Genomic DNA, 26,806 nt, shown 5'->3' with positions numbered 1-26,806 from the left:
TTACTCTGTTACTGTACCAATAAACATTACCACTGCTTTCTAATGCACAGCCTGCAATGCATAAACTACTGAGGCTGCCTGGAGGGTTTTCTCCAGAAGACAATGTCTGGGCTGTTCCATGAAATGAGTGCCTTTTTGTGCACTTTTGATGTTTTAAGTACAGATTGTGTACCAATATAAAATCCTGTTATATTAAATGAAGTTCCCTTTACTATAGACGACATGGAAAATTCAATCAATTACAGTGGGGCAAAAAAGTATTTAGTCAGCCACCAATTGTGCAAGTTCTCCCACTAAAAAGATGAGAGGCCTGTAATTTTCATCATAGGTACACTTCAACTATGACAGACAAAATGAGAAAAAAAATGACATTACAGGCCTCATCTTTTTAAGTGGGAGAACTTGCACAATTGGTGGCTGACTAAATACTTTTTTGCCCCACTGTAGATATTATTTATGAATAGGACTTGCTAAAGTTCAGCATTTTGACATGTGCCTCTATGCACCTTCTATGACTTCTAGGAAGATTTTAACCAACTAAACCCCAAAATGTCTCCAGGTTTTCATCATTGTAAAGTCCCAGTTATTTTGTTCCCTTGACAGACATTTATGAAGACTATTATCTACGTGATTAGTGATTTATATAAATGTCCCTCATTTTAAGGTCAACCCTGTTACGTCAACTGAACTCTCGTTATTAAGGTGAAGCTGTTCCTTTTCAAATATTTTTTGCAAAAGAAACATTGAACGTGTAGTAGTCAAATCCTGGTTCTACTCTTTACTACTCTTTACGCTTACCATTTGATATACACTCATTGGCCTCTCATCTTGGCCAGTTTATTAGGTACACGGTTCGTGAAAATGGTAAGCTCCTACAGACCGTGGGTCACGTGGCAGTTGCTTGTTATATAAAGCAGGCAGATGGGCAACAAGGCATTGTTACTGTTCGATTGAATATTAGAATGGGAAAAACGAGTAACATAAGCAACTTTGAGCATGATATGATCGTCTAGCCAGGCACGGCGGTTCAAGTATCTCAGAAGCTGCCGGCCTCCAGTGGGCATGCGAGCACCAACACTGGACAATTAAGGAGTGCAAAAACATCACCTGGTCCGATGAGTCCCGGTTCCTGTTGAGTCATGCTGATGTCAGTGTCAGGTGGCGTAACGGTGTGGGGAATGTTTTTATGGAACAAAATTAGGTGCCTTGATGCCAATTGAGCAACGTTTGAACGCCACACCTGTGAGAGACAGAGAGAGAAAGAGCGCGAGCTACCTCTACTACTGACACATGGAGGAAGTTAGCTGCTGTGCTGGAGGCTTACCATCTTGTCATGCGACAACAAAGGGACCATGGCAGTTCGCTCTGTACTTTGATGGCTGCAGCATGTAATCTGTTCACCTTCACAAGACATATTTAGTCAGTGTACCAAGTTCAGGCTTAGGTTGTCAAGGTGCCAGAACATAGTTTTTCAAAGCTTGTGTTTACCACCTGAGGGATCTACAGTACGTCAGACTGGCTTTAATGCTCACCACCATTGCCTGTGACATTGATGTCAGTGGTCCTCTGTGTACCAGTAGCGTAGCCAGAAATATGTTGGTGGGTGGGCCTGCAGAAATCTGGGAGGCCAAAAGAACAGCTAACTTCCTGCAGTTCTACAGAGAGGAAAGTGTGCAGTTGATTAGCTAATCACATGCTATTCTACACATTTTTGTCATGAGGCTGAGAAATGTTGAGTTAAAGCGAAAATATGTGTGTTGACTGATAAAAGCTCTGGATTATGAGCTGTCTTGTTTGCTAAATGAACAAATTAAGTAGGCAGTGACATTGTGTGTATACAGCCATAGAAGCACATTGACATACAGTGTCCACCAATGCAATCAAATGCATGGGTTATTGGGGTTATGGCTTTCAGTTAGTTATTTTTGGCCACCCCATCACATGGTGCATGGGGTGGTCAAAGTGAATGGTCATTCCAGTGCACTGCTTGCTATGAATTTTATCTGATGGTGTGTGCATGTTTAGATAAATTCACTAAGGTCCCATTTGCAGTGGTGGGAACAGCACTGAAAATCTGTACTTAAATTAAATTACTGTTACTCAAGTAAAACCTCTACGGGATCGGTGTTCTTAAACCGGTAAAGTTTTTGCTCAATATGCGATAGTGCGACTAGAAAATGTTGTAAACAACAGCTAACTTTCCGGGTCATAGACATGTCTTATATGGGCAGAAAGATTAAATGTATGTGAATATAACTGCAGTGTCCAATTCACAGTAACTATTACAGAAAAAAATACCAATGCTATTGTTTGAGGATAGTACACAACAACAAAACACTATCATGGCAACTTGTTTGATAAATTCACCTCTGAAGGTAAATAAGGTACTTACATTCGATAATTTTGCTCTGATTTGTCATCCTGAGGTTCCCAGAGATAAAATTTAGTATAGTTTTGTTTGAAAAAATGTTTATATATTCAAATGTAGGAACTGGGTTCTATAGTTTAACCCCACTGCTGTCTCTGGCTCCACACCCACCGCGCCCGGCCATCTAAATATGTGAAGGTTAGTGTCTTGTCTGTAGAGAAGCTAATGATCCATTCATGACATTCCTGGAAGTGTGTAAACCTACTTTTTTTTATTACCACAGGATTTGTGTATGTTCTCTAGTTATGTACTTGAAAATGTATATATTGACCAATTCGGCACATTTGGGGAAACTCCTGGCAGACCTGATACAAAATATTATGTAGTGAGGTAATTCTTCACTCGATCAGTCTGAAACTTTGCACACACACTGCTGCCATCTTGTGGACAAAAAAATCTAAATTCAACAGAATCCTATCTCAATGTATGGCCTTTCTCTTGCATTTCAAAGATGATGGAACAAAAAAAAAAAGCATGTTTTTTTGTTTGTATTATCTTTTACTAGATCCAATGTGTTATATTCTCTACATTAATTTCAGATTTCCACAAACTTCAAAGTGTTTCCTTTCAAATGGTTTCAAGAATATGCATATCCTTGATTCAGGCCCTGAGCTACAGGCAAGTTGATGTCATTTTATGCAAAAAATATGAGAAAAAAAGGGTCCGATTTTAAGAAACTACTCAAGTAAGGGTTAAAAAAAGTATCCAGACAGAATACTAATTAAGTGGTTACAAATCTTGTTTGGTCATTTTTTACAACTACAGGTGACCGTAGTCAACAACTTAGTGCAAATTTATTCTTTAAGCCTGCCAGCACCATCTTGTGGACCCCAGGAAGAGTAGTGGCTGCATCATCACCAGCTAATGGGGATCCTAATAAAAATACTCAATTGCAGGTGTCCTCCAGCACAGGTAGTCTACAATGAAGACTGACATTAAAGTCAGTCCTTAGGCTGTCCAGTTTTCAATTACAGTCTTAATCAAAGTTGATTTTAATATTGATCAATGTGTTCAATTTAATGAAAATGTCAATGGTACTCGAGATGTGAAATTTATTCAAAATTTCAATAGCATTTAATGGAAAAAAATGTCACTATAATTTCAAGTACATGTGATGGTGAATGCATACTGAAAAGATTTACACCCAAGTGTGATGTTTCATTTTTTTCACTCAAAATTAAATATCAAGGAGGATCAGGTAAGTGTTTACAACAGTCAAACTACACCTACACTATCGAATGTCACTATCAATCATGTTACTTGTATGCAAATCGGACAAATTACAGCATGGAATTAAACATAAAAATAGGTATTTGGGTAAGAATAATATAAGTAAAAAATAATCAAACAGTGCAGATATCAATTGCCGTAGTCGACCCAATCATCTTTTTCCTGCCAAGGTAGGATTTACCCTCCATCCTCCTCTTCCGAACGGCTCCTTTACACTTTGAAGGGTGTTTTCTTTTCTTGGTTGGCCCATTTCTCCTCCCCCTCAGTTGTGCCACTACAAATAAAAATGTATTTAAGTACATGGAACGCGTTACTTGTAGCAGGATACTACCCACCTCTGCCCATTTGGAACACTAACAAGTAGAGAGCTTTTTTTTGCTCAATCTGATTGGGTGGGCCTGGCTCCCCAGTGGGTAGGCCCCGACCCATGCCTACGCGGCTGCTGTATAGACTAGATCCAGTATAATGTAAAATAATCTACCCCAGTGAGATGGATATGTTTGATTCCCTTCACAGCTCAGACCTGGTGCAGAGCTGAGAGGCTAATTTAATTACACCCCATCACCCCCCCCCCTGCATCCTTACCTGTCCCATGGGAAGACACAACTAATAATTTGGGATCTGTTTTTTCCAGGAAAGGGAGGTGAGGGTGGAAGGGGGGTGTATTTCTGCATTGAGCAGGGGGCAGGCCCTGTGACCCTTTTTTGTTTCATTTTCAACAGAATCTCTATTTTGGGATTAGATGGTGTCTCTCCAGAAGGCTGCTAACCTACTGAACTCTAAAGACGGCCGGGTTGGCAACAGCTGCTCCCCAGATGTGCCCAACTTCTAGTTATCTTTTCAAAGATGATTAGAAATGTTGAACTTGATAGAAAGAGACTTTTGATGCCTTTTATGGCACAGTTCCTAATGGCTCATTTCACATGTCTGATTGAGCATGTAAATGGTGATTTTGGATATTTTGTTCAAAAGTATTATTTGAGTGCTCTGCTCAGTTTGAATATTTGACCATGTTATTTGTATTTGTTTGATTCATTTATATGTCATGTACCCTCTGTGGTTTAGAGAGCTGTTACAAGTACTCTACATTCTGTACTCACTTTTAAATGGACACATACAAAACAATTTGGAGTAACCATGATGTATTTTGCTATAATTGAGATAAACACCCAGTCTGGAGTGGGTTGCCTGAAGCTGGTAAAGTTGTGGCTAAGCATCAGTCTTATATTATTGTTGCGAACATCCTAACATTTAGCAGCAGTTATTTTCCATGTAAAAGGATAACAAACATCTGATATCATTTCAAATTTGCTGTCAAATGAAAGCAAAGAGTCTATATTTTGGGTTAATTAAGGCATTTTTCGTCCATCCAATGTGGAATAAAGAAAGGCTTTGATTTCAGGGGTCTTGAAAGAAAATCTACTTGAAAAAGTCTTAAAAGGTATTAGAAATACATCAAAACATAATAATGTTGAGGTAAAGGCCCCTGTATATTTAGTTTTGCAGAAATGATTTGCCTTATGTAAGTTTTAGAAATATTTCCTTGTGTCTTATCATTCTGTAACCAAAACCCCATAAACCGCTGTGCCACTCTGGAGGTGATATAAGGTATTGCATTGCAGTGCCAAACTACAGACTCGGGTCCGATCCCGGGCTGTATCTCAACCGGCCTTGATCGGGAGTCCTATAGGGCGGCGCACAATTGGCCCAGCATCATCCGGGTTAAGGGAGCTTTTGGATGGGGAGGGCTTTACCTGGCTCATCGTGCTCTAGCGACTCCTTGTGGTGGGCCGGGCGCCTGCAGGCTGACACCGGTCATCAGTTTCACAGTGTTTCCTCCAACATATTGGTGCGGCTGGCTTCTGGATTAAGCCAGCAGGTGTTAAAACGTGCAGTTTGGCGGGTCATGTTTCGCATGTCTCGACCTTCGCATGACTCGACCTTCGCCTCTCTCGAGCCCGTTGGGAAGTTGCAGCAATGAAACAAGATCGAAATTGGAGAGAAAAAGGGGGTTAAAATAAAAACATTACATTTTTCTAATTTCTCTCATGAGGAGGAAGGATTATGAAAGTTCACAAAAGTAACACGTAAAGGTAGACCTACCATTTAGTTAGTGTTTTTACTGATAACAATTTTGTTTATGAATTATTAAGTGATTAAAACGGTAACAGATTGACCCAAAAATCTGTTGCAGAATGATTGCAATTGAATTTGCCACAATGGGAAATCATAGTAGTCACCAACAAAATGTGGTCTTGTTTGAGGGCAGAGCTCATTAGAATAATACCAGTGTGTAGAATAATAACTAAAGATGCATAAGAGAATATTGTGTTTTTCTACCTTTTTTTGTTGTTGTACCTATTCAGGATACATCACCATGAAGAGAATGACATTCAACATTTTGCATTTCTGTATAGAACAGATCAAGTACCTATGATGTCAGTCTGTCATTCAACTCATATCATAGCTGACACCCCATTCTTTCTGTAGATCTCTTTGAATCTTCATTTATAGTAGATATTTAACAGTTTTAGAAAACGTGCAAACATAAGAGGGAGAATTTACTGTCATTCTGTTGCCAAACTTTGCACCTTCACTGTTCCTCAAGTAAATGAGTTTTAGGAATGTTTTCGGTGGCAATTATTAAAGTAAACTTAAGCATATAGTTGTTGTTAAACTTCGCATTCAATGGTTTTTGGGTGGCATACATTTTAAAGCGAAAAAGAGTCCTCAGCATTACTATGTTTCTGTGAAATTGCCCAGTATCCACCCTGTCTGTCTGCTGTGGTTTGTTTTGGGTCCTGTCTGACCTAAATCATATTTGTTGCTGCTACATGTGTAGCAGCCATGCTAATAAAGTCACGCAGGCCCAGGGAGGTAACATTGGTTTTATTTCCTGTCTGTCTGTGTTGCTCTCAGGGCACTGGGAAGGAGATCACATGGAAATATCATATCTAAATGGAGATTTTAAAGAATCCTGCTATGTGTCTGGAGGGGATGGGACTCTGTGCCCTGCCTCACAAGATGTGGAAGTTTTAAAGATATGCTCCGGGAACTTTGGCGACTACTAAGCCTTTTTTAAATCTCCCACTTTGGGCTGAATGTGTCAATGTGTACTTCATACATGCATAATCTATGAGCAGAATTACTGTTTTACCTCAATTAGCCACAAAGCCAAATTTACCTCAATTAGCCACAGCTGGAAGCTGTGCTATGCCGTTTTGCCCCATGTGGGCCAGCCCCCAATCAATTAAAGTTCCATCCAATGAGCTTCAGCCCCTCACCATTTGAGTGAGAGCAGATGCACACACAGCGGAGCAAGACAGAGAGCAATGACGTGGTGCACGTATCTGCACATACAGTATGTGACATAGTACACCATTTCCTGGGACCATTTTTGGCTCATGAGCGCTACTTTCGGAACTACTGACTTAAAAGTATACACAGGGGTAACACATTACAAAAAATCTGTAACTGTAATCTGTTACGTTACCAGCAGAAACATTGTAATCAGATTAGATGATTACTTATAAATTGAGAAAAGTATTTGACACCATTCTGTTTTCTCAATGACATTTAAATCCGAATTTTAAAAAGGTGCAACTTTAAATTGGTTCCTCCTGAGCATGTCTGACCACAAGTTCCTATGATGACACAGCAAATACGTTTGATGGGTTACAGGAAAAGAGCAGGATTAGGCTTTTGTAGGCTACAGTTCAAGCTATGTCTTCCAATGGTGCGATTGCTGTAGGCATCCAAAGATTATCCAACTTGAATAAATGCTTGGAGGTAAGGATGACCGCAGTGGTATGGTCTACGAGCAATATGTTTATCACTTATTATTGATATCTACAGTGCCTTTGGATTGTTACGTCACAGCCTTCTTCAAAAATGTATTTAATTGTTGTTTTTCTCATCAATCTACACACAATACCCTGTAACAACAAAGCAAAAACACGTTTTTGGACCTTTTTGCAAATGTATTACATTTTTCTTTAAATCACATTTAAATAAGTATTCAGACCCTTTCCTAGGTACTTTGTTGAAGCACCTTTGGCAGCGATTACAGCATCAAATCTTCTTGGGTATGACGCTACAAGCTTGGCACACCTGTATTTGGGGAGTATCTCTGTCCTCTCTGCAGATCCTCTCAAGCTCAGTCAGGTTTGATGGGGAGAGTTGCTGCATAGCTATTTTCAGGTGTCTCCAGAGATGTTCGATCGGGTTCAAGTCCGGGCTCTGGTTGGACCACTCAAGGACATTCTGAGACTTGTCCCGAAGCCACTCCTGCATTGTCTTGACTGTGTGTTTAGGGTCGTTGTCCAGTTGGAAGGTGAACCTTCACCCCAGTCTGAGGTCCTGAGCACTCTGGAGCAGGTTTTCTTCAAGGATCTCTCTGTACTTTGCGCCATTAATCTTTCCCTCGAGTCTCTAGTCTCCCAGTGCCTGCCGCTGAAAAACATCCTCACAGCATGATGCTGCCACAACCATGCTTCACCGTAGGGATGGTGCCAGGTTTCCTTCTGACATGATGCTTGACATTCAGGCCAAAGACCTCAATCTTGGTTTCATCAGACCAGAGAATTGTTTCTCATGGTCTAGAGTCCTTTAGGTGCCTTTTGGCAAACTTCAAGCGGGCCATCATGTACCTTTTTACTGAGGAGTGGCTTCCGTCTGGCCATTCTACCATAAAGGCCTGATTGGTGGAGTGCTGCAGAGATGGTTGTCCTTCTGGAAGGTTCTCCCATCTCCACAGAGGATCTCTGGAGCTCTGTCAGTGAACATTGGGTTCTTGGTCAGCTCTCTGACCAAGGCCCTTCTCCCTTGATTGCTCAGTTTGGCCAGGCGACCAGCTCAAGGAAGAGTCTTGGTGGTTCAAAAACGTGTTCCATTTACGAATGATGGCGGCCACTGTGTTCTTGGGTACCTTCAATGCTGCAGACATTTTTTGGTACCCTTCCCGAGATCTGTGCCTCGACACTGTCTCAGAGCTCTAAGGACAATTCCTTTAACCTCATTGCTTGGTTTTTGTTCTGACATGTACTGTCAACTGTGGGACCTTTATATAGACAGGTGGGTGTGCCTTTCCAGATCAAGTTGAAGAAACATCTTAAGGATGATCAGTGGAAACAGGATGCCCCTGAGCTCAATTTTGTCTCATAGCAAAGCGTACTTATGTAAATAAGGTATATCACTTTATTTTTTATTAATACATTTGCAAAAATACCTCAACCTGTTTCATTATGGGGTATTGTGTGTAGATTGATAATACATTTTAGAATAAGGCTGTAATGTAACAAAATGTGGGAAAAGTTAAGAGGTCTTAATACTTTCTGAATGCACTGTATGTGTGTGGCATCAATATGCTTTGTGTTTGTGTGTTGGTGTGTCAGTGTAGTATGTCTGAGTGTGTGGTTCGAGTCCAGTGAGTGTACATCGAGTACATCGTCCAGTGAGTGTACAAAAGTTACGTTAATGATTACAATTTTGGACAGGTAACTAGTAGAGAGAGAGGGCCGGGGAAATGTTTTCCTGTACACTCTGTAATACTCTTCTTCTGGCTTATCCAGACCTCTGGAGCGTAACCTATCCTCAGCCTTGTTAGCTACAGTTTGAAGTATGGTGTGGCAGGCTCCTCTCAGCTCCACTCGTCTGGACAATGGAGGCCATCTGATAGTGTAGGCGAATCCCTGTCAGGGATCTTTCCCCTCACAGCTATGAGCTGGGCCTCATTGAGGTCGGTCAAGTTATTATAGGCCAAAGCTAGAAACAATTAACTGCCTGTCTGTCTACCCATTCTGATGTAGCTAGTGGAAAAGGGCAGGCTTGGCAGAGCACTGCTCCAGTGGTCTCTGCGCTGATGGTGGTGGTGTCACGTACAACATTAATGGTACTGGCACTGTAATAAACTCCACCACTGCAAATACAGTAGATAAATCATTCTCATCAAAGTGTTTTCAATGTGCTTATGCCAGCTTTTAAACCTACACTGTAAAAAAAGTCAACTTAACCAATTGCTTTATTCTGATTGGACGTCAAAAGGACAAGAATTTGAGATAATGTGTTAGTTTGTTTACTTTGCTCTACGTGAGATGAATTTGATCAAGCTTGTTGAGTAAAATTACTTATTCATGTTTGCTAAAATCCGCGCCCATAATCATATTTTCCAGCATGCTCTATTGCAGGTAGATTTTTAGAATTGTTTGTTGCAATTCCTGTGTTTTTGCATGTACAGAGCCTTCAGAAAATATTCACACCCCTTTTCCACATATTGTTGTGTTACAGCCTAAATTTAAAATGGATTAAATTGACATGTTGTGTCACTTATATACATACACAATACCCCATGATGTCAGAGTGGAATTTTTTTTTTGTAGAAGTTTTTAGTATTTTATGAATAAAACATTTAAAGCTGAAATGTCTTGAGTCAATAAGTATTCAACCCCTTTTGTTATCGAACCAAAAAATAAGTTCTGGAGTGAAAATGTGTTAGCAAATCACATAATAAGTTGCATGGACTCATTCCGTCTTTAATAATGGTGGTTAACAGGAGTTGTTTTATGACGACTCAATCTCTCTACCCCACACATACAATTACCTATTATAAGGTCCATTAATCAAATAGTGAATTTCAAGCACAGATTCAAGACCAGGGAGGTATTTCAATGCCTCACAATGAAGGGCACCGATTGGTCATAAAACAAAAAAGCAGATGCTGAATATCCTTTTGAACGTGATGAAGTTATTAATTACACTTTGGATGGTGTATCAATACTCCAACACTACAGACACAGGCTGTCTACCTAACTCGGTTGCCAAAGAGGAAGGACACTGCTCAGGGATTTCACCATAAACCCAATGGTGATTTTAAAACAGTAACAGAGTTTAGTGGTTGTGATTATGAAAAAAATGAGGACGAATCAACAACCTTGTTTGTAGTTACTCTACAATACTAACCTAAATGACAGGAAGCCTATACAGAAAAAAATATACTCCAAAACATGCATCCTGTTTCTTAGGGCGTGGCCCCTTTTTTTCTCCATTTCCGCTTGAATGACGTGCCCAAAGTAAACTGCTTGTTGCTCAGCCACTGAAGCAAGGATAAGCATAACAATTTATAATAATTGGTACTATTGGAAAGAAAACACTGAAGTTTGTAGAAATGTTAAAATAATGTAGGAGAATATAACAAAATAGATATGGTAGGAGAAAATACAAAGAAAAACCAACCAGAAATGTTTCTTTTTTGAGAGACCATGCTCTTTTAATGGCCAGTATAAGGGAATACTGTAAATTAGCTCCCAGGGTGCAATTATTGTGGCTTCCACTGGGTGTCAGCAGTCTGTTTCAGGTTTGTAACTTCCAAAATGAATATGAAATATCAGTTGTAGTACAGGGACACAGTCTTGGAAATTCGTGTTTCTGCGCGCTATGAAGACAGGACGCAGCTGCTAAAATCGGTTTCCTATTGAACATACTTCTTCCCTTTTCGAAATATTATAGTTCGTTTACATTTTAGGGTATCTGAGGAGTAAATAGAAATGTATTTTGACTTGTTGAAACAAAGTTTAGGAGTAGATTTTCTGATTTTCTGATTGTTGAGTGGATTACTCAAATCGATGGCGCCAACTAAACCTTTCGGGATATAAAGAAGGATTTTATCTAACAAAACGACACTACGTGTTATAGCTGGTACCAATTTGGATGACAAATCCGAGGAAGATTTTCAAAAAGTAAGTGAATATTTAAGAAATCTGTGCCGGTGGAAAAATATTTTGATGTGGGGCATTTAAATATATATATAATACTTAAATATATATATATATACTTAAATGCCTAATATCCATAATTTTTATGATTATTTATTTGAATTGTGAGCCCTCCAGTTTCACCGGAAGTTGTCCCGCTAGCGGGACACCTAATAGATTCACTTTTTGTCCTGAATACAAAGCGTTATCACTGAGTACCACTCTTCATATTTTCAAGCACGGTGGTGGCTGCATCATGTTATGGGTATGCTTGTCATCGGCAAGGACTAGTGGGGTTTCTTTTAAACAAAAGAAACAGAATACAGCTATAAGCACAGGCAAAATCATAAAGGGGAACCTGGTTCAGTCTGCTTTCTAACAGACACTGGGAGACTAATTCACCTTTCAGCAGGACATTAACCTAAAACACAAGACACTGGAGTTGCTTACCGAGACACCATTGAATGTTCCTGAGTGGCCTAATTAAAAAAAAATGTTACATTGAATTTTTTTTTTTTTACCCCTTTTTCTCCCAAATTTCATGGTATCCAATCGGTAGTTCCAGTCTTGTCCTATCGCTGCAACTCCCGTACAGACTCTGGAGAGGCGAAGGTCGGGAGCCATGCGTCCTCTGTAACACGACCCAGCCAAGCCGCAATGCTTCTTGTCACAATGCCCGCTTAACCCGGAAGCCAGCCACACCAATGTGTTGGAGGAACACCATACACCAGGATTTGCTAGAGCGTGATGGGACAAGGAAATCCAGGCCGACCAAATTGCTTAATCGAAACGCCTCTAATGAACCATATATGGTCAAAATCATCCATTTAAAGCCAGTGGGGAATACAATGCCTTAACAATGGCACAACCAAAGCTTTTTCAGAAAACAAAAACACATCACCTACACATTAAGAATGGAAGCCTTTTCTGTTCACATAGTTTGGGATGTTGCTTTTATTACGATGTATATGCCGTCTATAGTTTTGTTAGTATTTGGGATTAATTAGTATTTGGCATTAATAGCAAAGAAACCGCTCTTGACTTCAACCTAATGTGCGATTGGTTTATGGAAATGGGATGTTAGTTTAGTTTTGCTGATTGCATCCAAAACATTTGCTCATCCAGGGGTGTGAGATGCCAATTGGCAGAAAAATTAAAGGACATCAAGGACAACTAAAATCATAACAGCAATGCCAACTGTGTATGTCTGGCATTATTACATGTGTGTGTGTTCTTGCATGCATTTATTTGAATGAGAGTTTATATGCATGTGTACAAACACCTGCACAGCATCAGCCTCAGGCAAACCAGCATTAGCTGTAAAAACACTGCCTCTGTGTCATTCAAACATACTTTTTATTATGTTTTGACTTTTATTTTGACTTTATTTATTAGTTTTATCTTAGAAGGATGGCCAATCTCCTGCACAGCAACTCCAATCCCACTTGTCTCCATTTCCACATCCCAACCCTCAGCTTCCCTCAGCCCATCCCACCTATCTCTGCTGGCCAACATCTTAGGATTTCTACGCAACATATATATATATTCAACTATGCTGTGATGTTTAACGTACAATTTCAATCAATCTAATTGAATAGAATCCACAGATTGCGAGTTGAAGATAAATACTTTTACTAAGAGTATTAGTAATTGACTGACCCGGTCTCTCCAGATCTCCTAACAGTACTATTTCTGGGACAATTTTAGATCAATGCTATGCATTTTCAGCCATTCCTGAACCTGAGACCAGAAACAGGCTTCCTGAGGGCAATAACAAAATAAAAGGTTGATTTGATTCTGTATCCTCACAAGAAAATCTGCAGAGCTTCGATGATTTTATGCCCCAAATATTCAACATTTTGTTGGTGGCAAGAATTCTATATAATAATTTTAGCTGAAAAGCACAAAGTCTTGAATCTTGCGCTTTTTATATCAACTCATACACCCTGTATCATGGAATTGGTATATGAAACATCAAAACTATTTTGCAATCTGTTTGGCAGAGTTGTCAACATCCTGGTCCTCAAATGAAACTGGTATACTTTCCTATTTATGCTATTGTATTCCTCTGCCAGTTTTGATCTAATTTATTTATAAAGCCCTTCTTACATCTGCTGATATCTCAAAGTGCTGTACAGAAACCCAGCCTAAAAGCCCCAAACAGCAAGCAATGCAGGTTTAGAAGCAAGGTGGCTAGGAAAAACTCCCTAGAAATGCCAGAACCTAGGAAGAAACCTAGAGAGGAACCAGGCTATGAGGGGTGGCCAGTCCTCTTCTGGCTGTGCCTGGTGGAGATTATAACAGAACATGGCCAAGATGATCAAATGTTCATAGATGACCAGCAGGGTCAAATATTAATAATCACAGTGATTGTCGAGAGTGCAACAGGTCAGCACCTCAGGAGTAAATGTCAGTTGGCTTTTCATAGCCGATCATTCAGACTATCTCTACCGCTCCTGCTGTCTCTAGAGTGTTGAAAACAGGAGGTCTGGGACAGGTAGCACATCCAGTGAACAGGTCAGGGTTCCATAGCTGCAGGCAGAACAGTTGAAACTGGAGCAGCAGCACGGTTAGGTGGACTGGGGACAGCAAGGAGTCATCAGGCCAGGTAGTCCTGAGGCATGGTCCTAGGGCTCAGGTCCTCCGAAAGAGAGAGAGAAAGAGAGAGAGAATTAGAGAGAGCATACTTAAATTCACACAGGACAACGGACAGAAATACTCAAGATATAACAGACTGACCCTAGCCCCCCGACACAAACTACTGCAGCATAAGTACTGGAGGTTGAGACAGGAGGGTTCAGGAGACACTGTGGCGCCTTCCGACGATACCCCCGGACAGGGCCAAACAGGCAGGATATTATTAATTAAGTCAAATGTTCATATTGATAAATCTCACTGTGCGGCAAAGATCCCACGCATGGTTTACACACAGATTTGGGCTTACTCATGATTGATAATTGAGGCCCCTGGCGTGCAAAGCTCTTAGACTTACCGGAAAAGACACACCTGTAATCACTGCCAAATGTGCTTCTACAAAGTATTTACAAATGGGGTGTGAATACTTATGTACAGGAGATATTTCTGTATTTCATTTGCAATACATTTACTACAAGTTTTCACTTTGTCATTATGGGGTATTGTGTGTAGATGGTGAGGAAAAAAATCTATTTAGTCCATTTTGAATTCCATTTAATATAACAAAATCTGGAATATGTCGAGGGTTATGAATACTTTCTGAAGGCAACTTGATTGGTCTTATGCTACACGAACATGAATAATATACACTGCAGTACAAAAGTTTGGGGTCACTTAGAAATGTCCTTGTTTTTGAAAGAAATGCACATTTCTTGGTCCATTAAAATAACATCATATTGATCAGAAATAGTGTAGACATTGTTAATGTTGTAAATTACTATTGTCGCTGGAAACGGCATTTTTTTAATGGAATATCTACATAAGCGTACAGAGGACCATTCACTCCTGTGTTCCAATGGCACGTTGTGTTAGCTAATTCAAGTTTATCATTTTAAAAGGCTAATTGATCATTAGAAAATTATTTTGCATATATGTTAGCACAGCTGATATCTCTTTGTCCTCTTGTATTTATCATCATTAGTCATTTAGGTCAACATTGGATCATTCAGAGATCCTCACTGAACTTCTGGAGAGAGTTTGCTGCACTGAAAGTAAAGGGGCTGAATAATTTTGCACGCCCAATTTTTCAGTTTTTGTTTTGTTAAAAAAGTTTGAAATATCCAATAAATGTCGTTCCACTTCATGATAGTGTCCCACTTGTTGTTGATTCTTCACAAAAAAAATACAGTTTTATATCTTTGTTTGTAGCCTGAAATGTGGCAAAAGGTCGCAAAGTTCAAGGGGGCCGAATACTTTCGCAAGGCACTGTACTATGCATGCCAGTCTCTCTAAGAGTTGAGGAGAGACTGACTGCATCACTTCTTCTTTTTATAAGAAACATTAACGTGTTGAAAATCCAAAATTGTTTTCCTAGTCAACTTACACACAGCTCTGACAAACACTTATCCCACCAGACATGCCACCAGGGGTCTTTTCATAGTCCCCAAATCCAGAACAAATTCAAGAAAACGTACAGTGTTATATAGAGCCCTTATTGCATGGAACTTCCTTCCATCTCATATTGCGCAAATAAACAGCAAACTTGGTTTCAAAAAACAGATGAAGCAACACCTCACGGCAGAACGCCTCTCCCCTATTTGTATGTTGGTTCAGCTACAGTATATGCCCAAATGTTGAGCAAACTCTCAATCCTATTGCAGCTGTTTGGCTTACAATTGTTTGTTGAATCAAAAAAACATATATTTAAGTGTAGTTCAACTTGACCATTTTCAGTGCTGTCCTATTTCTCAACTATGTAACATGCAACTAAATATAGAGGTGTTTGTCCACATTAAAATATCTATAAAAGTTCTAGATATTTTCCATGCCCTAGAATGAATGTATTGTTTTAAGTAGGTGGTTGTGTGTGTGGTCGAGATAATGAATTGTCACTATTGCATTTGATTTGAAGTCTTTGTCAGTGTTTATTAATCGTGAACTCATTAAGGCAATTGGGAGCCTAAGTAAGCAGCTACAGCCAAATGCTGAGCTCCAAATATTGAGACACTTATGATTCAAAGAGGTGTGAGGCTATGCGCTAAGTTGCTGCCAGTGTTATTGGACTTTGACAACGCATAACAGCACTAGGTGCATGCTTCCTACATGGATTATAGTGGGTGTTTTCAAGTGATTGAGCCTGAATTGTGTGTCATTTTAAGTCTGGGCTTGTTGTGGAAGGGAGGAATTCCGTCAGATGACTAGAGAATTGGGTTACATTTAGCCCAGAATCAGTGGCAGATTAATATTTAGCCTGTCAATGTCTGCAGCTAAAGGAATGCTAATGGTGGCGACATGTTATGTTTCCACCCTGGTGTATTGTTTTCAGATAGAGCTGGGAATGGTCTTAATCTGACTCGTTCCCCTGTTCCTAGTGGTAAAGATTTGCCAGCTGTTTATTCTCTTGGCACCAGGTCTCACAGGCACCACTCTCACTGAACTGGGTGAATAAGAATAGATTATGCTAATAATGACAAAGATAATATATCACACAGACCAATAATGCCTTCCAGATCATCACAAGAACAAAAGGAAAACCATCATTAGATCATAGATGATTTATGGTAACAGCTGACTTTTAAAACATTTTTTGTAACCTTTTTGTTGTTTACTGCTGCTGCTCAAACTTCAATTCATATTCCAAAATTACTGTATGCTCTAGCGCCTCAAACATTCACAGGAACGGAGAGGGATTTTGAATAAGGGTGTTTATTTAATCTAACTCCGCTCAAAGGCAGTGTTATCATTTGCAACACGTGATCTCTTACAATATAGTAACAGTTCACTGGCTGGATATAGCATGAGTCACAGATAGCTCGATAGCTGCTGAACATTCTCTAGCTACACATCAGTATATCTCACAAATTTGTCCCTTCCCCTGTTATCATGCCTTAAACGCCTAGACTACTCTGAAGCTAAAACATGATGAAAATGACGGCGATAGTGTGTCAGGTATTATTTCCTGAAGAATGCATTATCTTATTTTACTGCTTCAGGCTACAAGCGATAGTCAGTAGACTAAAGAAGTAAAGGTAATGCTATCCTTGTTGGAAGGATAAGGATTACGACCGCAACGTTCTCCAAATGGATTGTCTTCGTAAATGAAGTGCTGTTGATAGTAAGCCTAATAAATTAAGGAAATACAGTATGAGCATGTTGATCATATCTGTGTCATTATAAAAAAAAATTTAAAAGCAAAGTAGGCTAACTGACAGATGATCTGCGTATGTGATTGTTGTACACAACATTCCTGCAACCACATTCGCCAAAGACTAGATACTGTACACCCTTGAGTGTCTATCCCAGACCCTATTCTTGCTCTCAGAATATTACTTAGCTGTCACTGAAGGGACCTGATGTCACCAGCACCAAAACAGATCAAATTATATATTTAGGCCAATCTCTATGTGCTTATATTTCACTAACCTTGGTACATATTTTCACGTGTGCTACTCCATGTCCCTGGAATCCATTCAGTGATTTTGTGTGGACATACTGAGTGTACAAAACAATTAGAACATCTTCCTAATATTGAATATTGAGATGCATCTCGCCCTTTTCCCTCAGAACAGGGCATAGATCCATGTTGACTGGATGTCCTTTGAGTGGTAGACCATTGTTGATACACACGGGAAACTGTTGAGCGTGAACAACCCAGCAGTGTTGCAGTTCTTGATACAAACCGGTGCACCTGGCACCAACTACCATACCCCGTTCAAAGGCACTTGAACGGGGTAGTTTTGTCTTGCCCATGGCACATACACAATCAATGTCTCAAGGCTTAAAAATCCATCTTTAGCCTCTCTTCTCCCCTTCATCTACAGTGATTGAAGTGGGTTTAACAAGTGACCTCAATAAGAGATCATAGCTTTCACCTGGATTCACCTGGTCAGTCTGTCATGGAAAAGAGATGTTCTTGATGTTTTCGTACACTTGACGTAGACAGTGACGTACACTTCAGGGGTAGGCTACTTTCAGTGTGTTTTTAAGCGAATTGCTGTATATTTTGGGAACATTACAAATGGCCAGTTTGTGCATTTGATGGTTGTGGATTGAGTGCTGAAACATTAAGACCAGATAATAAAACATTGATCAGTCTTTCTAACCGGGGCTCATTCCATCAGACATGTTGTCCTCCCTTCTGAGCAGTGATCAGACCCCAGCTTCCTCCCACAGCTGCTGCAGAGAGCCATCAGGAAGTGCTCTTGTCCTCTGCTGGGTTAGCTCCATCCAACCAATGTCAAGACTGGGCTCTTCTCCCAGCTTATCCATTACTTTTACTGCTTACGGAACGTCTTCCTCTATGACAGCTCTTTATTCCTCCCTAGGAAGTTAAAGAATTATAAACCATTACAGTTTTATGGATTTATCTTTGAGATGATGACATAGGTTGGCTTCGACGATGTACAACATGGGCAGGCAATCCTCAGGTCTTTTACAGAAGTGAGGACAGTTTGTTCCTTTCTATAGTAAGTGCTTCACTGTGCAGAGGAGGAGTCAGTGTGCTAAATTGAATGACTCACTGATTCTGTAGAATAAAATAACCACCCCTGTAAAGTGTATCTTATTTCAACTAATATATCTACCTCCCTCATGTTCTTTCAAGGTTGTTGACATAGTACATTAGTGTGTGTTTATTTGTTTGTTTATCTAGTGGGGGCACTATGCATATTTATTAGACGATAGAAAACATTGCACTCCCCTGTGCTCAAGCAAAATGTATGTACTGTACAACTTTAGAAATTATTAGTAGCAGTAATTTTGAGATTACACTGTGGATACTGTTTAGCATGTATATGTATAGGATGTTAACCTATAACTACCCACAAGGGGAGAAAAGAGTCTGTGATGACCCTTTTTGCTATTTGTCATATTTTGGAAATACAGAATATGAGCTAAATCTGTTTTGTTACACACTGTAAGATAGACATACTATTTCACAATTAACCAGAAATTCTGTCCCCTAAAGCATTATAAAACACTAATCCTGAACACTGTTGCAACTGTATTTTGTGTAAGTATTTAGTGCATTATCTCCAATAACTCTTGACCTAATTTTCTATGGCAGTATGGCAAATTCTGACATTTTGACAATCATACCAAATTGTGCATAGGGGCTGCTTGCAGTTGTTACCTGTATATCTCATACCTTACATTGATTTTAATATGCATTTCTAGTGCATTCTCATCAATGAGGCCTACAGTTCCCTTGCTCTGAGACCCTTTAATCTGCCCATGATGAAGGAAGGCGGCATGTTTGTCTGCATGTGTGTTTGGTGCTGTGCGTTCAGCAGTCTCTAAACTCATTACAGTAAAGAGAGGGGTTCAGGGGAGCACTTGGCCTCAGGCATTCTTCCTGCAGCCTACAGTATGAGCTTGCCCCTGTGGTGTGGGGAGTTCCTATCCCAGACCCAGTGGAGAGCCTGTCCTACTACAGTATGGCCCTGTCCCACTCCTAATGATCAGCTCAAACAGCCTTGGTGCGTGCAGCATGCACACTGCTATTCAACAGCACCCATGCTGTCTTAATGACTTCCTTAATTGTAAGGCCCCTCGGAGTCAGACATTCCCACGCAAGTGTCGAAGGAACCTGCAAGTAAGCATTTCGTTGGACAGTTCATACCATGTGTATCCTTTACATACGGCTAATAAAACCTGTAAGTGTTTGATTGTTTTCCAACAGTCCCCACACGCAGTGGCTGAGTGACACATTTGGTAAATACCAAATATTATCCTCTGTAATTACATCCTCTTGCACAGATTAACCATTGATAATTTTAAAGCCAAGCTTTGAGCTTACCTAATGATGTTACCACTTGTGCTGTTGGGAAATGTTAATGTAATATGTGTAATTATGTTGTTTATTTTGTTTTTGTAACAAGATGTAAAGTAATTACATTTCCATTTTATGTTACCCTGTCGTCCAAGAATGAAGATTAAACCACACACTGCTTTGATTGATCACTGGGTGTATGTTTTGAGACAATACATGCTAGTATTCCTGGTTCATGCATTAGCAATCTGGTTATGGGGATAATCTTTTAGTAGGCTACAGCAGCAGAATGTGCGCTACTGAGAATCCATGATTCAGCAGTATTATATTTTCAGTCGTGCATATTGCCTTCCTTTTTCTTACTGAGTCTTTGTTTCTTTCCAGGTGTAAAACCTGCTGAAATCCTTGGGCATTTTATGCTTCAGCAATAAGGTAAGCTTTGGTATTTTCTCTCTCTGATCAAGGGATAATAATAATTAAATGAGGTTGAAGTTTAAATTAAAAGCTCACAAAATAAGAAATAAAGTTACTCCTCTAGGCTCCAGTCACAATTTTTCACTTGAAATGTTGTGAGTGTGTAGGCAGCGATTAGCAAGAGAAACTTCAATGACCATTGATTGCCTTTGTCAATCTTCGCTTGGGCCTGGTGCTGTGAATGGCTAACTGCAGAGCAAAGGCCCAAGTGCTGTCAAAAAGGTGATATTTTTTCCCCTGTGTTGTGTATATATTTCTACACTATGACTTTGTTATAATATTGTGAAATTGTGAAAATGATGATAATGCCCTTTTAGTGTAAGAGCTGTTTGAAAAGATTGCCTGAAATGTCAGCCTGTTTTGTTCGGATGGAGTTTTGGCCTGCCTGGTGCCATCATTAGTTAATAGACCAATAAGAAAGAGAATTCCAAACATCTCTGCCAATGACAGCTAGTTTTCAGTTTCCTCCTCCCTATTCAGGCCACTTCCAGACAGTCTGAGCACAATTCTTGCTTAAGCGATTATTCTTTGCTAAAAAGCTATTTTTGTATATTTTTTACCATTTTAATTGAAAACAATTATTTAATATTGAGATGTTGTAAAAACAGCTACATTGAACCTTTTTAATGGTTATTTCACTGCATGGAGCTGACAGAATGGATGGAGCTGACCTCGACCAACAGCTCCACCCCACCCCCCACCCCCCTGCAGCTACTCGCCCAAGCCTCTCCAGGTTCTCCTTTACCCAAATCCAGATAGCAGATGTCCTGAAAGAGCTGCAAAACCCGGACCAGTACAAATCAGCTGGGCTTGACAATCTGGACCCTCTATTTCTGAAACTATCCGCCGCCATTGTCGCAACCCCTATTACCAGCCTGTTCAACCTCTCTTTCATATCGTCTGAGATCCCCAAGGATTGAAAAGCTGCCGCAGTCATCCCCCTCTTCAAAGGGGGAGACACCCTGGACCCAAACTGTTACAGACCTATATCCATCCTGCCCTGCCTATCTAAGGTCTTCGAAAGCCAAGTCAACAAACCGGTCACTGACCATCTTGAATCACACCGTACCTTCTCCGCTGTGCAATCTGGTTTCCGAGCCGGTCACGGGTGCACCTCAGCCACGCTCAAGGTACTAAACGATATCATATAACGGCCATCGATAAAAGACAGTACTGTGCAGCCGTCTTCATCGACCTTGCCAAGGCTTTCGACTCTGTCAATCACCATATTCTTATCGGCAGACTCAGTAACCTCGGTTTTTCTGATGACTGCCTTGCCTGGTTCACCAACTACTTTGCAGACAGAGTTCAGTGTGTCAAATCGGAGGGCATGCTGTCCGGTCCTCTGGCAGTCTCTATGGGGGTGACACAGGGTTCAATTCTCGGGCCGACTCTTTTGTCTGTATATATATCAATGATGTTGCTCTTGCTGCAGGCGATTCCCGGATCCACCTCTACGCAGACGACACCATTCTATATACTTCCGGCCCGTCCTTGGACACTGTGCTATCTAACCTCCAAACGAGCTTCAATGCCATACAACACTCCTTCCGTGGCCTCCAACTGCTCTTAAACGCTAGTAAAACCAAATGCATGCTTTTCAACCGTTCGCTGCCTGCACCCGCACGCCTGACTAGTATCACCACCCTGGATGGTTCCGACCTTGAATATGTGGACATCTATAAGTACCTAGTTGTCTGGCAAGACAGTAAACTCTCCTTCCAGACTCATATCAAACATATCCAATCGAAAATCAAATCTAGAGTCGGCTTTCTATTCCGCAACAAAGCCTCCTTCACTCACGCCGCCAAACTTACCCTAGTAAAACTGACTATCCTACCGATCCTCGACTTCGGCGACGTCATCTACAAAATAGCTTCCAACACTCTACTCAGCAAACTGGATGCAGTTTATCACATTGTCATCCATTTTGTCACTAAAGCACCTTATACCACCCACCACTGCAACCTGTATGCTCTAGTCGGCTGGCCCTCGCTACATATTCGTCGCCAGACCCACTGGTTCCAGGTCATCTACAAGTCCATGCTAGGTAAAGCTCCGTCTTATCTCAGTTCACTGGTCACGATGGCAACACCCACCCGTAGCAAGCGCTCCAGCAGGTGTATCTCACTGATCATCCCTAAAGCCAACACCTCATTTGGCCGCCTTTCGCTCCAGTTCTCTGCTGCCTGTGACTGGAACGAATTGCAAAAATGTATCCTAACCGATCGCTGCAGCTGTACATAGTCTTATCGGTAAATAGCCCAACCAATTTCACCTACCTCATCCCCATACTGTTTTTATTTATTTACTTTTCTGCTCTTTTGCACACCAATATCTCTACCTGTACATGACCATCTGATCATTTATCACTCCAGTGTTAATCTGCAAAATTGTAATTATTCGCCTACCTCCTCATGCCTTTTGCACAATGTATATAGACTCTCTTTTTTTTCTGCTGTGTTATTGACTTATTTATTATTTACTCCAAGTGTAACTCTGTGTTGTCTGTTCACACTGCTATGCTTTATCTTGGCCAGGTCGCAGTTGCAAATGAGAACTTGTTCTCAACTAGCCTACCTGGTTAAATAAAGATGAAATAAATAAAAGAAGCCACCTGACCTGGGAATTCCACAAAAGGTTGTTGCTATGGCAACCAACAGATGTGGAGAATGAAAAAGTGGCCTTAACTAAGTGCGGCAGGATCCTTCACATGCTCCAATCCCTAATCCTGTAGCTGCTCTTGTAGCTCCTCGGTAGGTCCGTCAGTCCAGCCACCAGCCCTGGTCTGCCCTGTCCTGGAGGGGCTCATTGTACCCTTCCCTATTACCCTATAGCACTGTCTGTAGGAAGCCTACAGACCCAAACACATCCCAGATGACCCTTCAGATATAAAGCATGTGTTGAACAATGAATGTGGGAGCGTAATTATGGTGGAGAGGGATGTGTTCAGCTGATCAGATGTTTGAGCTGGATTTCTGCTGGATGTTTTTAATCAGAAACAGGGCCTGGCCTAAGGTCTGATTGTAGGGTGTAAATGCAGTTCTAGGTGAAAAGTGTTTACAAGGGATTTCTGATTTGATGCCTAGAAGACTTTCAAAAATGTTTAAGTGCAGTGCACCATATCAATTCCTGTGAACGAGCTGTATGCTAAGGAGTAAACACAAACAAGTAGATTACCTTTCCTCTCTGTTACATTGTGGGGGCAGATGTTCCGAAGGGAGTTTTTCTGTTCTTTCCATAAAGTATGTTTGGATATGTGGCCAGTACAGGTCATGGGTGCTCTGGTTGGTGGGCTTGAATCAGAGGGAAAATGTGGATGTTGGCTGGGTAGTTAATGGTTCTCAGCTGTCAGCATGTGACACACCCAGACCCCATCTGAGACTAAACATAGAAAAGGGGGTTGAAATTGTATGGGTAAAATGCTTCATGATTGGGAGAAGACTGTTTCTTCCTCCTCCTTCTCTCACTTTCTGCCATATTGTGCTCTGGATGTTTTGCTCGAACAAAGTGTAAAGTCGCTGATGAATGTGGTTTGTGCTAGTTTTCACTTAATAAGAAATGTAGCAAAAAACTAATCCTTATTTTAAATAAATTAGAGTATTGGCATTTTTCTATTATTTTACCAGGTAAGTTGATTGAGAACACATTCTCATTTGCTGCAATGACCTGGGAATAGTTACAGGGGAGAGGAGGAGGATGAATGAGCCTATTGTAAACTGGGGATTATTAGGTGACCATGTTGGTTTGATGGGCAGATTCAGAATTTACTCTTACAATAAGTCCCATGGGATCTTTAATGACTGCAGTGAGTCAGGACACCCATTTCACATCCCATCTGAAAGACAGCACCCTACACAGGGCAGTGTCCCCAATCACTGCCCTTTTTTAGACCAGAGGAAAGAGTGCCTCCTACTGGCCCTCCAACATCACTTCCAGTAGCATCTGGTCTCCCATCCAGGGACTGACCAGGACCAACCCTGCTTAGCTTCAGAAGCCAGCCAGCAGTGGTATGCAGGGTGGTATGCTGCAGGCTAAACTGAGTTGGCAGGGTAGGAATGGGAATACATGTATTTTGCTATTTGTATGTCTTCTCAAGGGGTTGTATGGGAACATTGGAGGAAACAAAATCAGCCAAGTGTGTCTTTGTGTAGCTCTCTTAAGAAATGTCTTCCAATTTGTCAGCCGGCCTTGAGCACATGGTACCTTTTAGAATAACTTTCTGAAGTGGATCATATTTGTTGCAGGAGAAGCTGTTTGTTTACACCTTTTCCAGACAGTTTAAACATTAGATTCTCCTTGCTTTCAGAGCGTGCTGCTGAGAGAAAAGCAGACCTGCTTGAAGTGGCACAGAGATGTAGTGTGTTTGGAATGTGCTCAGTGTTCATTAAACAATGGAGGAGAGGTGCTGGTAGTTTGCTTTGACCTTTTATTGTTCACTCTGGATGTTGACCAATCATTAATTATCTTGAGAGGGAACATGCAGTAAAGCGCTGCCTTCCTAATTCAATGTGTGGAGGGGAGTTTTGCCTGAGTGCTTTAACTGCTGGCTTGTTTAGTCTTGTTTGGTTACCTTGCCTCCATGGCGTGTAGGAAAGTTTTACTTTTTTTCAGGCCGTGAGTCCTGTGAGCGGATAATTAATCCACAGCAGTAATTGCCTGTAGCCAGGGTTCTGGAACAATGTACAAGCAGTAGTAATGTGGTTTGATAAAAGGACAGGTCATACCAGCTGAACACCAAATGAGCAAGGCTCCTCTCAAAGCAGTGGTTGGTACTTTTACCTTTTCACTTCAGTTTGTTTAAAGCACAGAAATAACAGGTCTCAGGTTTATACAATGTAACAGCTTTATAATGCACTCCTACAGAGAGCACCCTCACTGATGCAGTTAAATTAAGATGACAGTTTTGCTGAGAGGTGTTGTAATTTTTCAGACACACTCCATCAAAATGAATCTCTTTTCCTGCCTCCAAGATGGCTGAGCTCTTAATACTATATTTGTTTATCTGACATTTGAAAGCAGATTTTGTTTTAAATGTTAAGCACAGCAGGGGATGCTTTTATGAGGATGACCTTGCAGGGAGTGGCAGCTCTAAACCTGTAGTAATTCAGCCTGGAATGTCCAGGAAAAGGTGGGAAATGCAGAGTCATGGCAACAGGGGCCAGAGTCAGTGATGTGGAAACAGTGGGCCAACAACATAATCTCTCTGACCTTCTTCCATCAGAGAATAACAAGGTTGACTCAGTTCTGAAGTGTTTAATGATAAAACATAATAAAATAATAATAAAACATTCACATGGATGTTGTTCAAAATACATTATGCATCCTTGATCTAAATACAATTAGTCAAAAACCTGCATGCAGATAAGGGAAAGGCTCATCCCCAACAGTAGTGTGATGGTGATATACACTACCTTTCAAAGGTTTGGGGTCACTTAGAAATGTTCTTGTTTTAAGAAGAAATGCAAAAAAAATTGTCCATTAAAATATTTGTCCATTAAAATTGATCAGAAATACAGTGTAGACATTGTTAATGTTGTAAATGACTATTGTTGCTGGATGATTTTTAATGGAATATCTATGTAGGTGTCAAGAGGCCCATTTATCAATGTGATTTTAATGGACAAAAAATGGTGCTTTCTTTAAAAAACAAGGACATTTCTATGTGACCCCAAACTTTCGAACGATTGAATTAAATTCATTAGGCCCTAAATCCATGGATTTCACATGATTGGGCAGGGTCGCAGCCACTTGGGAGCCAGGCCCACCTTCTGGGGAGCCAGGCCCACCTTCTGGGGAGCCAGGCCCACCTTCTGGGGAGCCAGGCCCACCTTCTGGGGAGCCAGGCCCACCTTCTGGGGAGCCGGGCCCACCTACTGGAGAGCCAGGCCCAGCCAATCAGAATGAGTTTTTCCCCACAAAAGTGCTTTATTACAGACAGAAATACTCCTCAGTTTCATGAGTTGTTCAGATGGCTGGCCTCGGACGTTCCAGCAGGTGAAGAAGCCGGATGTCAACCTTTACCTGGCATGGTTACACGTGGTCTGCAGTTGTGAGGCTGGTTGGACATACTGCCAAATTCTCTAAAATGACGTTGGAGGTGGCTTATGGTAGAGAAACTAATATTCAATTCTCTGGCAACTGCTCTGGTGGACATTCCTGGACTCAGCATGCCAATTGCAACCTCAAAACCTGAGTTACCTGTGCCATTGTGTTGTGACACAACTGCAAATTTCTGACTGGCCTTTTGTTTCCAGCACAAGGTGCACCTGTGTAATGAGCATGTCAGCTTCTTGATATGCCACACCTGTCAGGTGGATGGATTAACTTGGCAAAGGAGAAATGCTCACTAACAGGGATTCAAACAAAATTGTGCACAAGAGAGAGGATGGCTGTGAACTGGAGAGGAGAGGCTGGACCAGGGATTGCAGTTACCTGATTTACAGGACATGACACACTGGACAGGATTTATGACCGGCAGGCAATGCTCTGAGCATGCTTCTAAATACTGATGCTCTGATG

The 26,806-nt window shown here is 40.9% G+C and overlaps 1 protein-coding gene across 2 annotated transcripts in view; it reads left to right on the top strand.

The window, feature by feature from the left end:
• The window catches only part of LOC135509352 (talin-2-like), a 124,790-nt gene that overhangs the window by 16,860 nt on the left and 81,124 nt on the right, over window positions 1-26,806 (top strand). For both annotated transcript variants that reach the window (XM_064929945.1, XM_064929946.1), the window contains exon 2: window positions 20,195-20,242. The gene's annotated coding sequence lies outside the window, so the exon portion shown is untranslated. The remainder of the gene's footprint in view (window positions 1-20,194; window positions 20,243-26,806) is intronic.

Source organism: Oncorhynchus masou, chromosome 22 (assembly GCF_036934945.1).
Source record: "Oncorhynchus masou masou isolate Uvic2021 chromosome 22, UVic_Omas_1.1, whole genome shotgun sequence".
NCBI classification, from domain to species: Eukaryota; Metazoa; Chordata; class Actinopteri; order Salmoniformes; family Salmonidae; genus Oncorhynchus; species Oncorhynchus masou.
The sequence above is the reverse complement of the archived record's forward strand: the minus strand, read 5'-3'. Positions and strand labels throughout refer to the sequence as shown.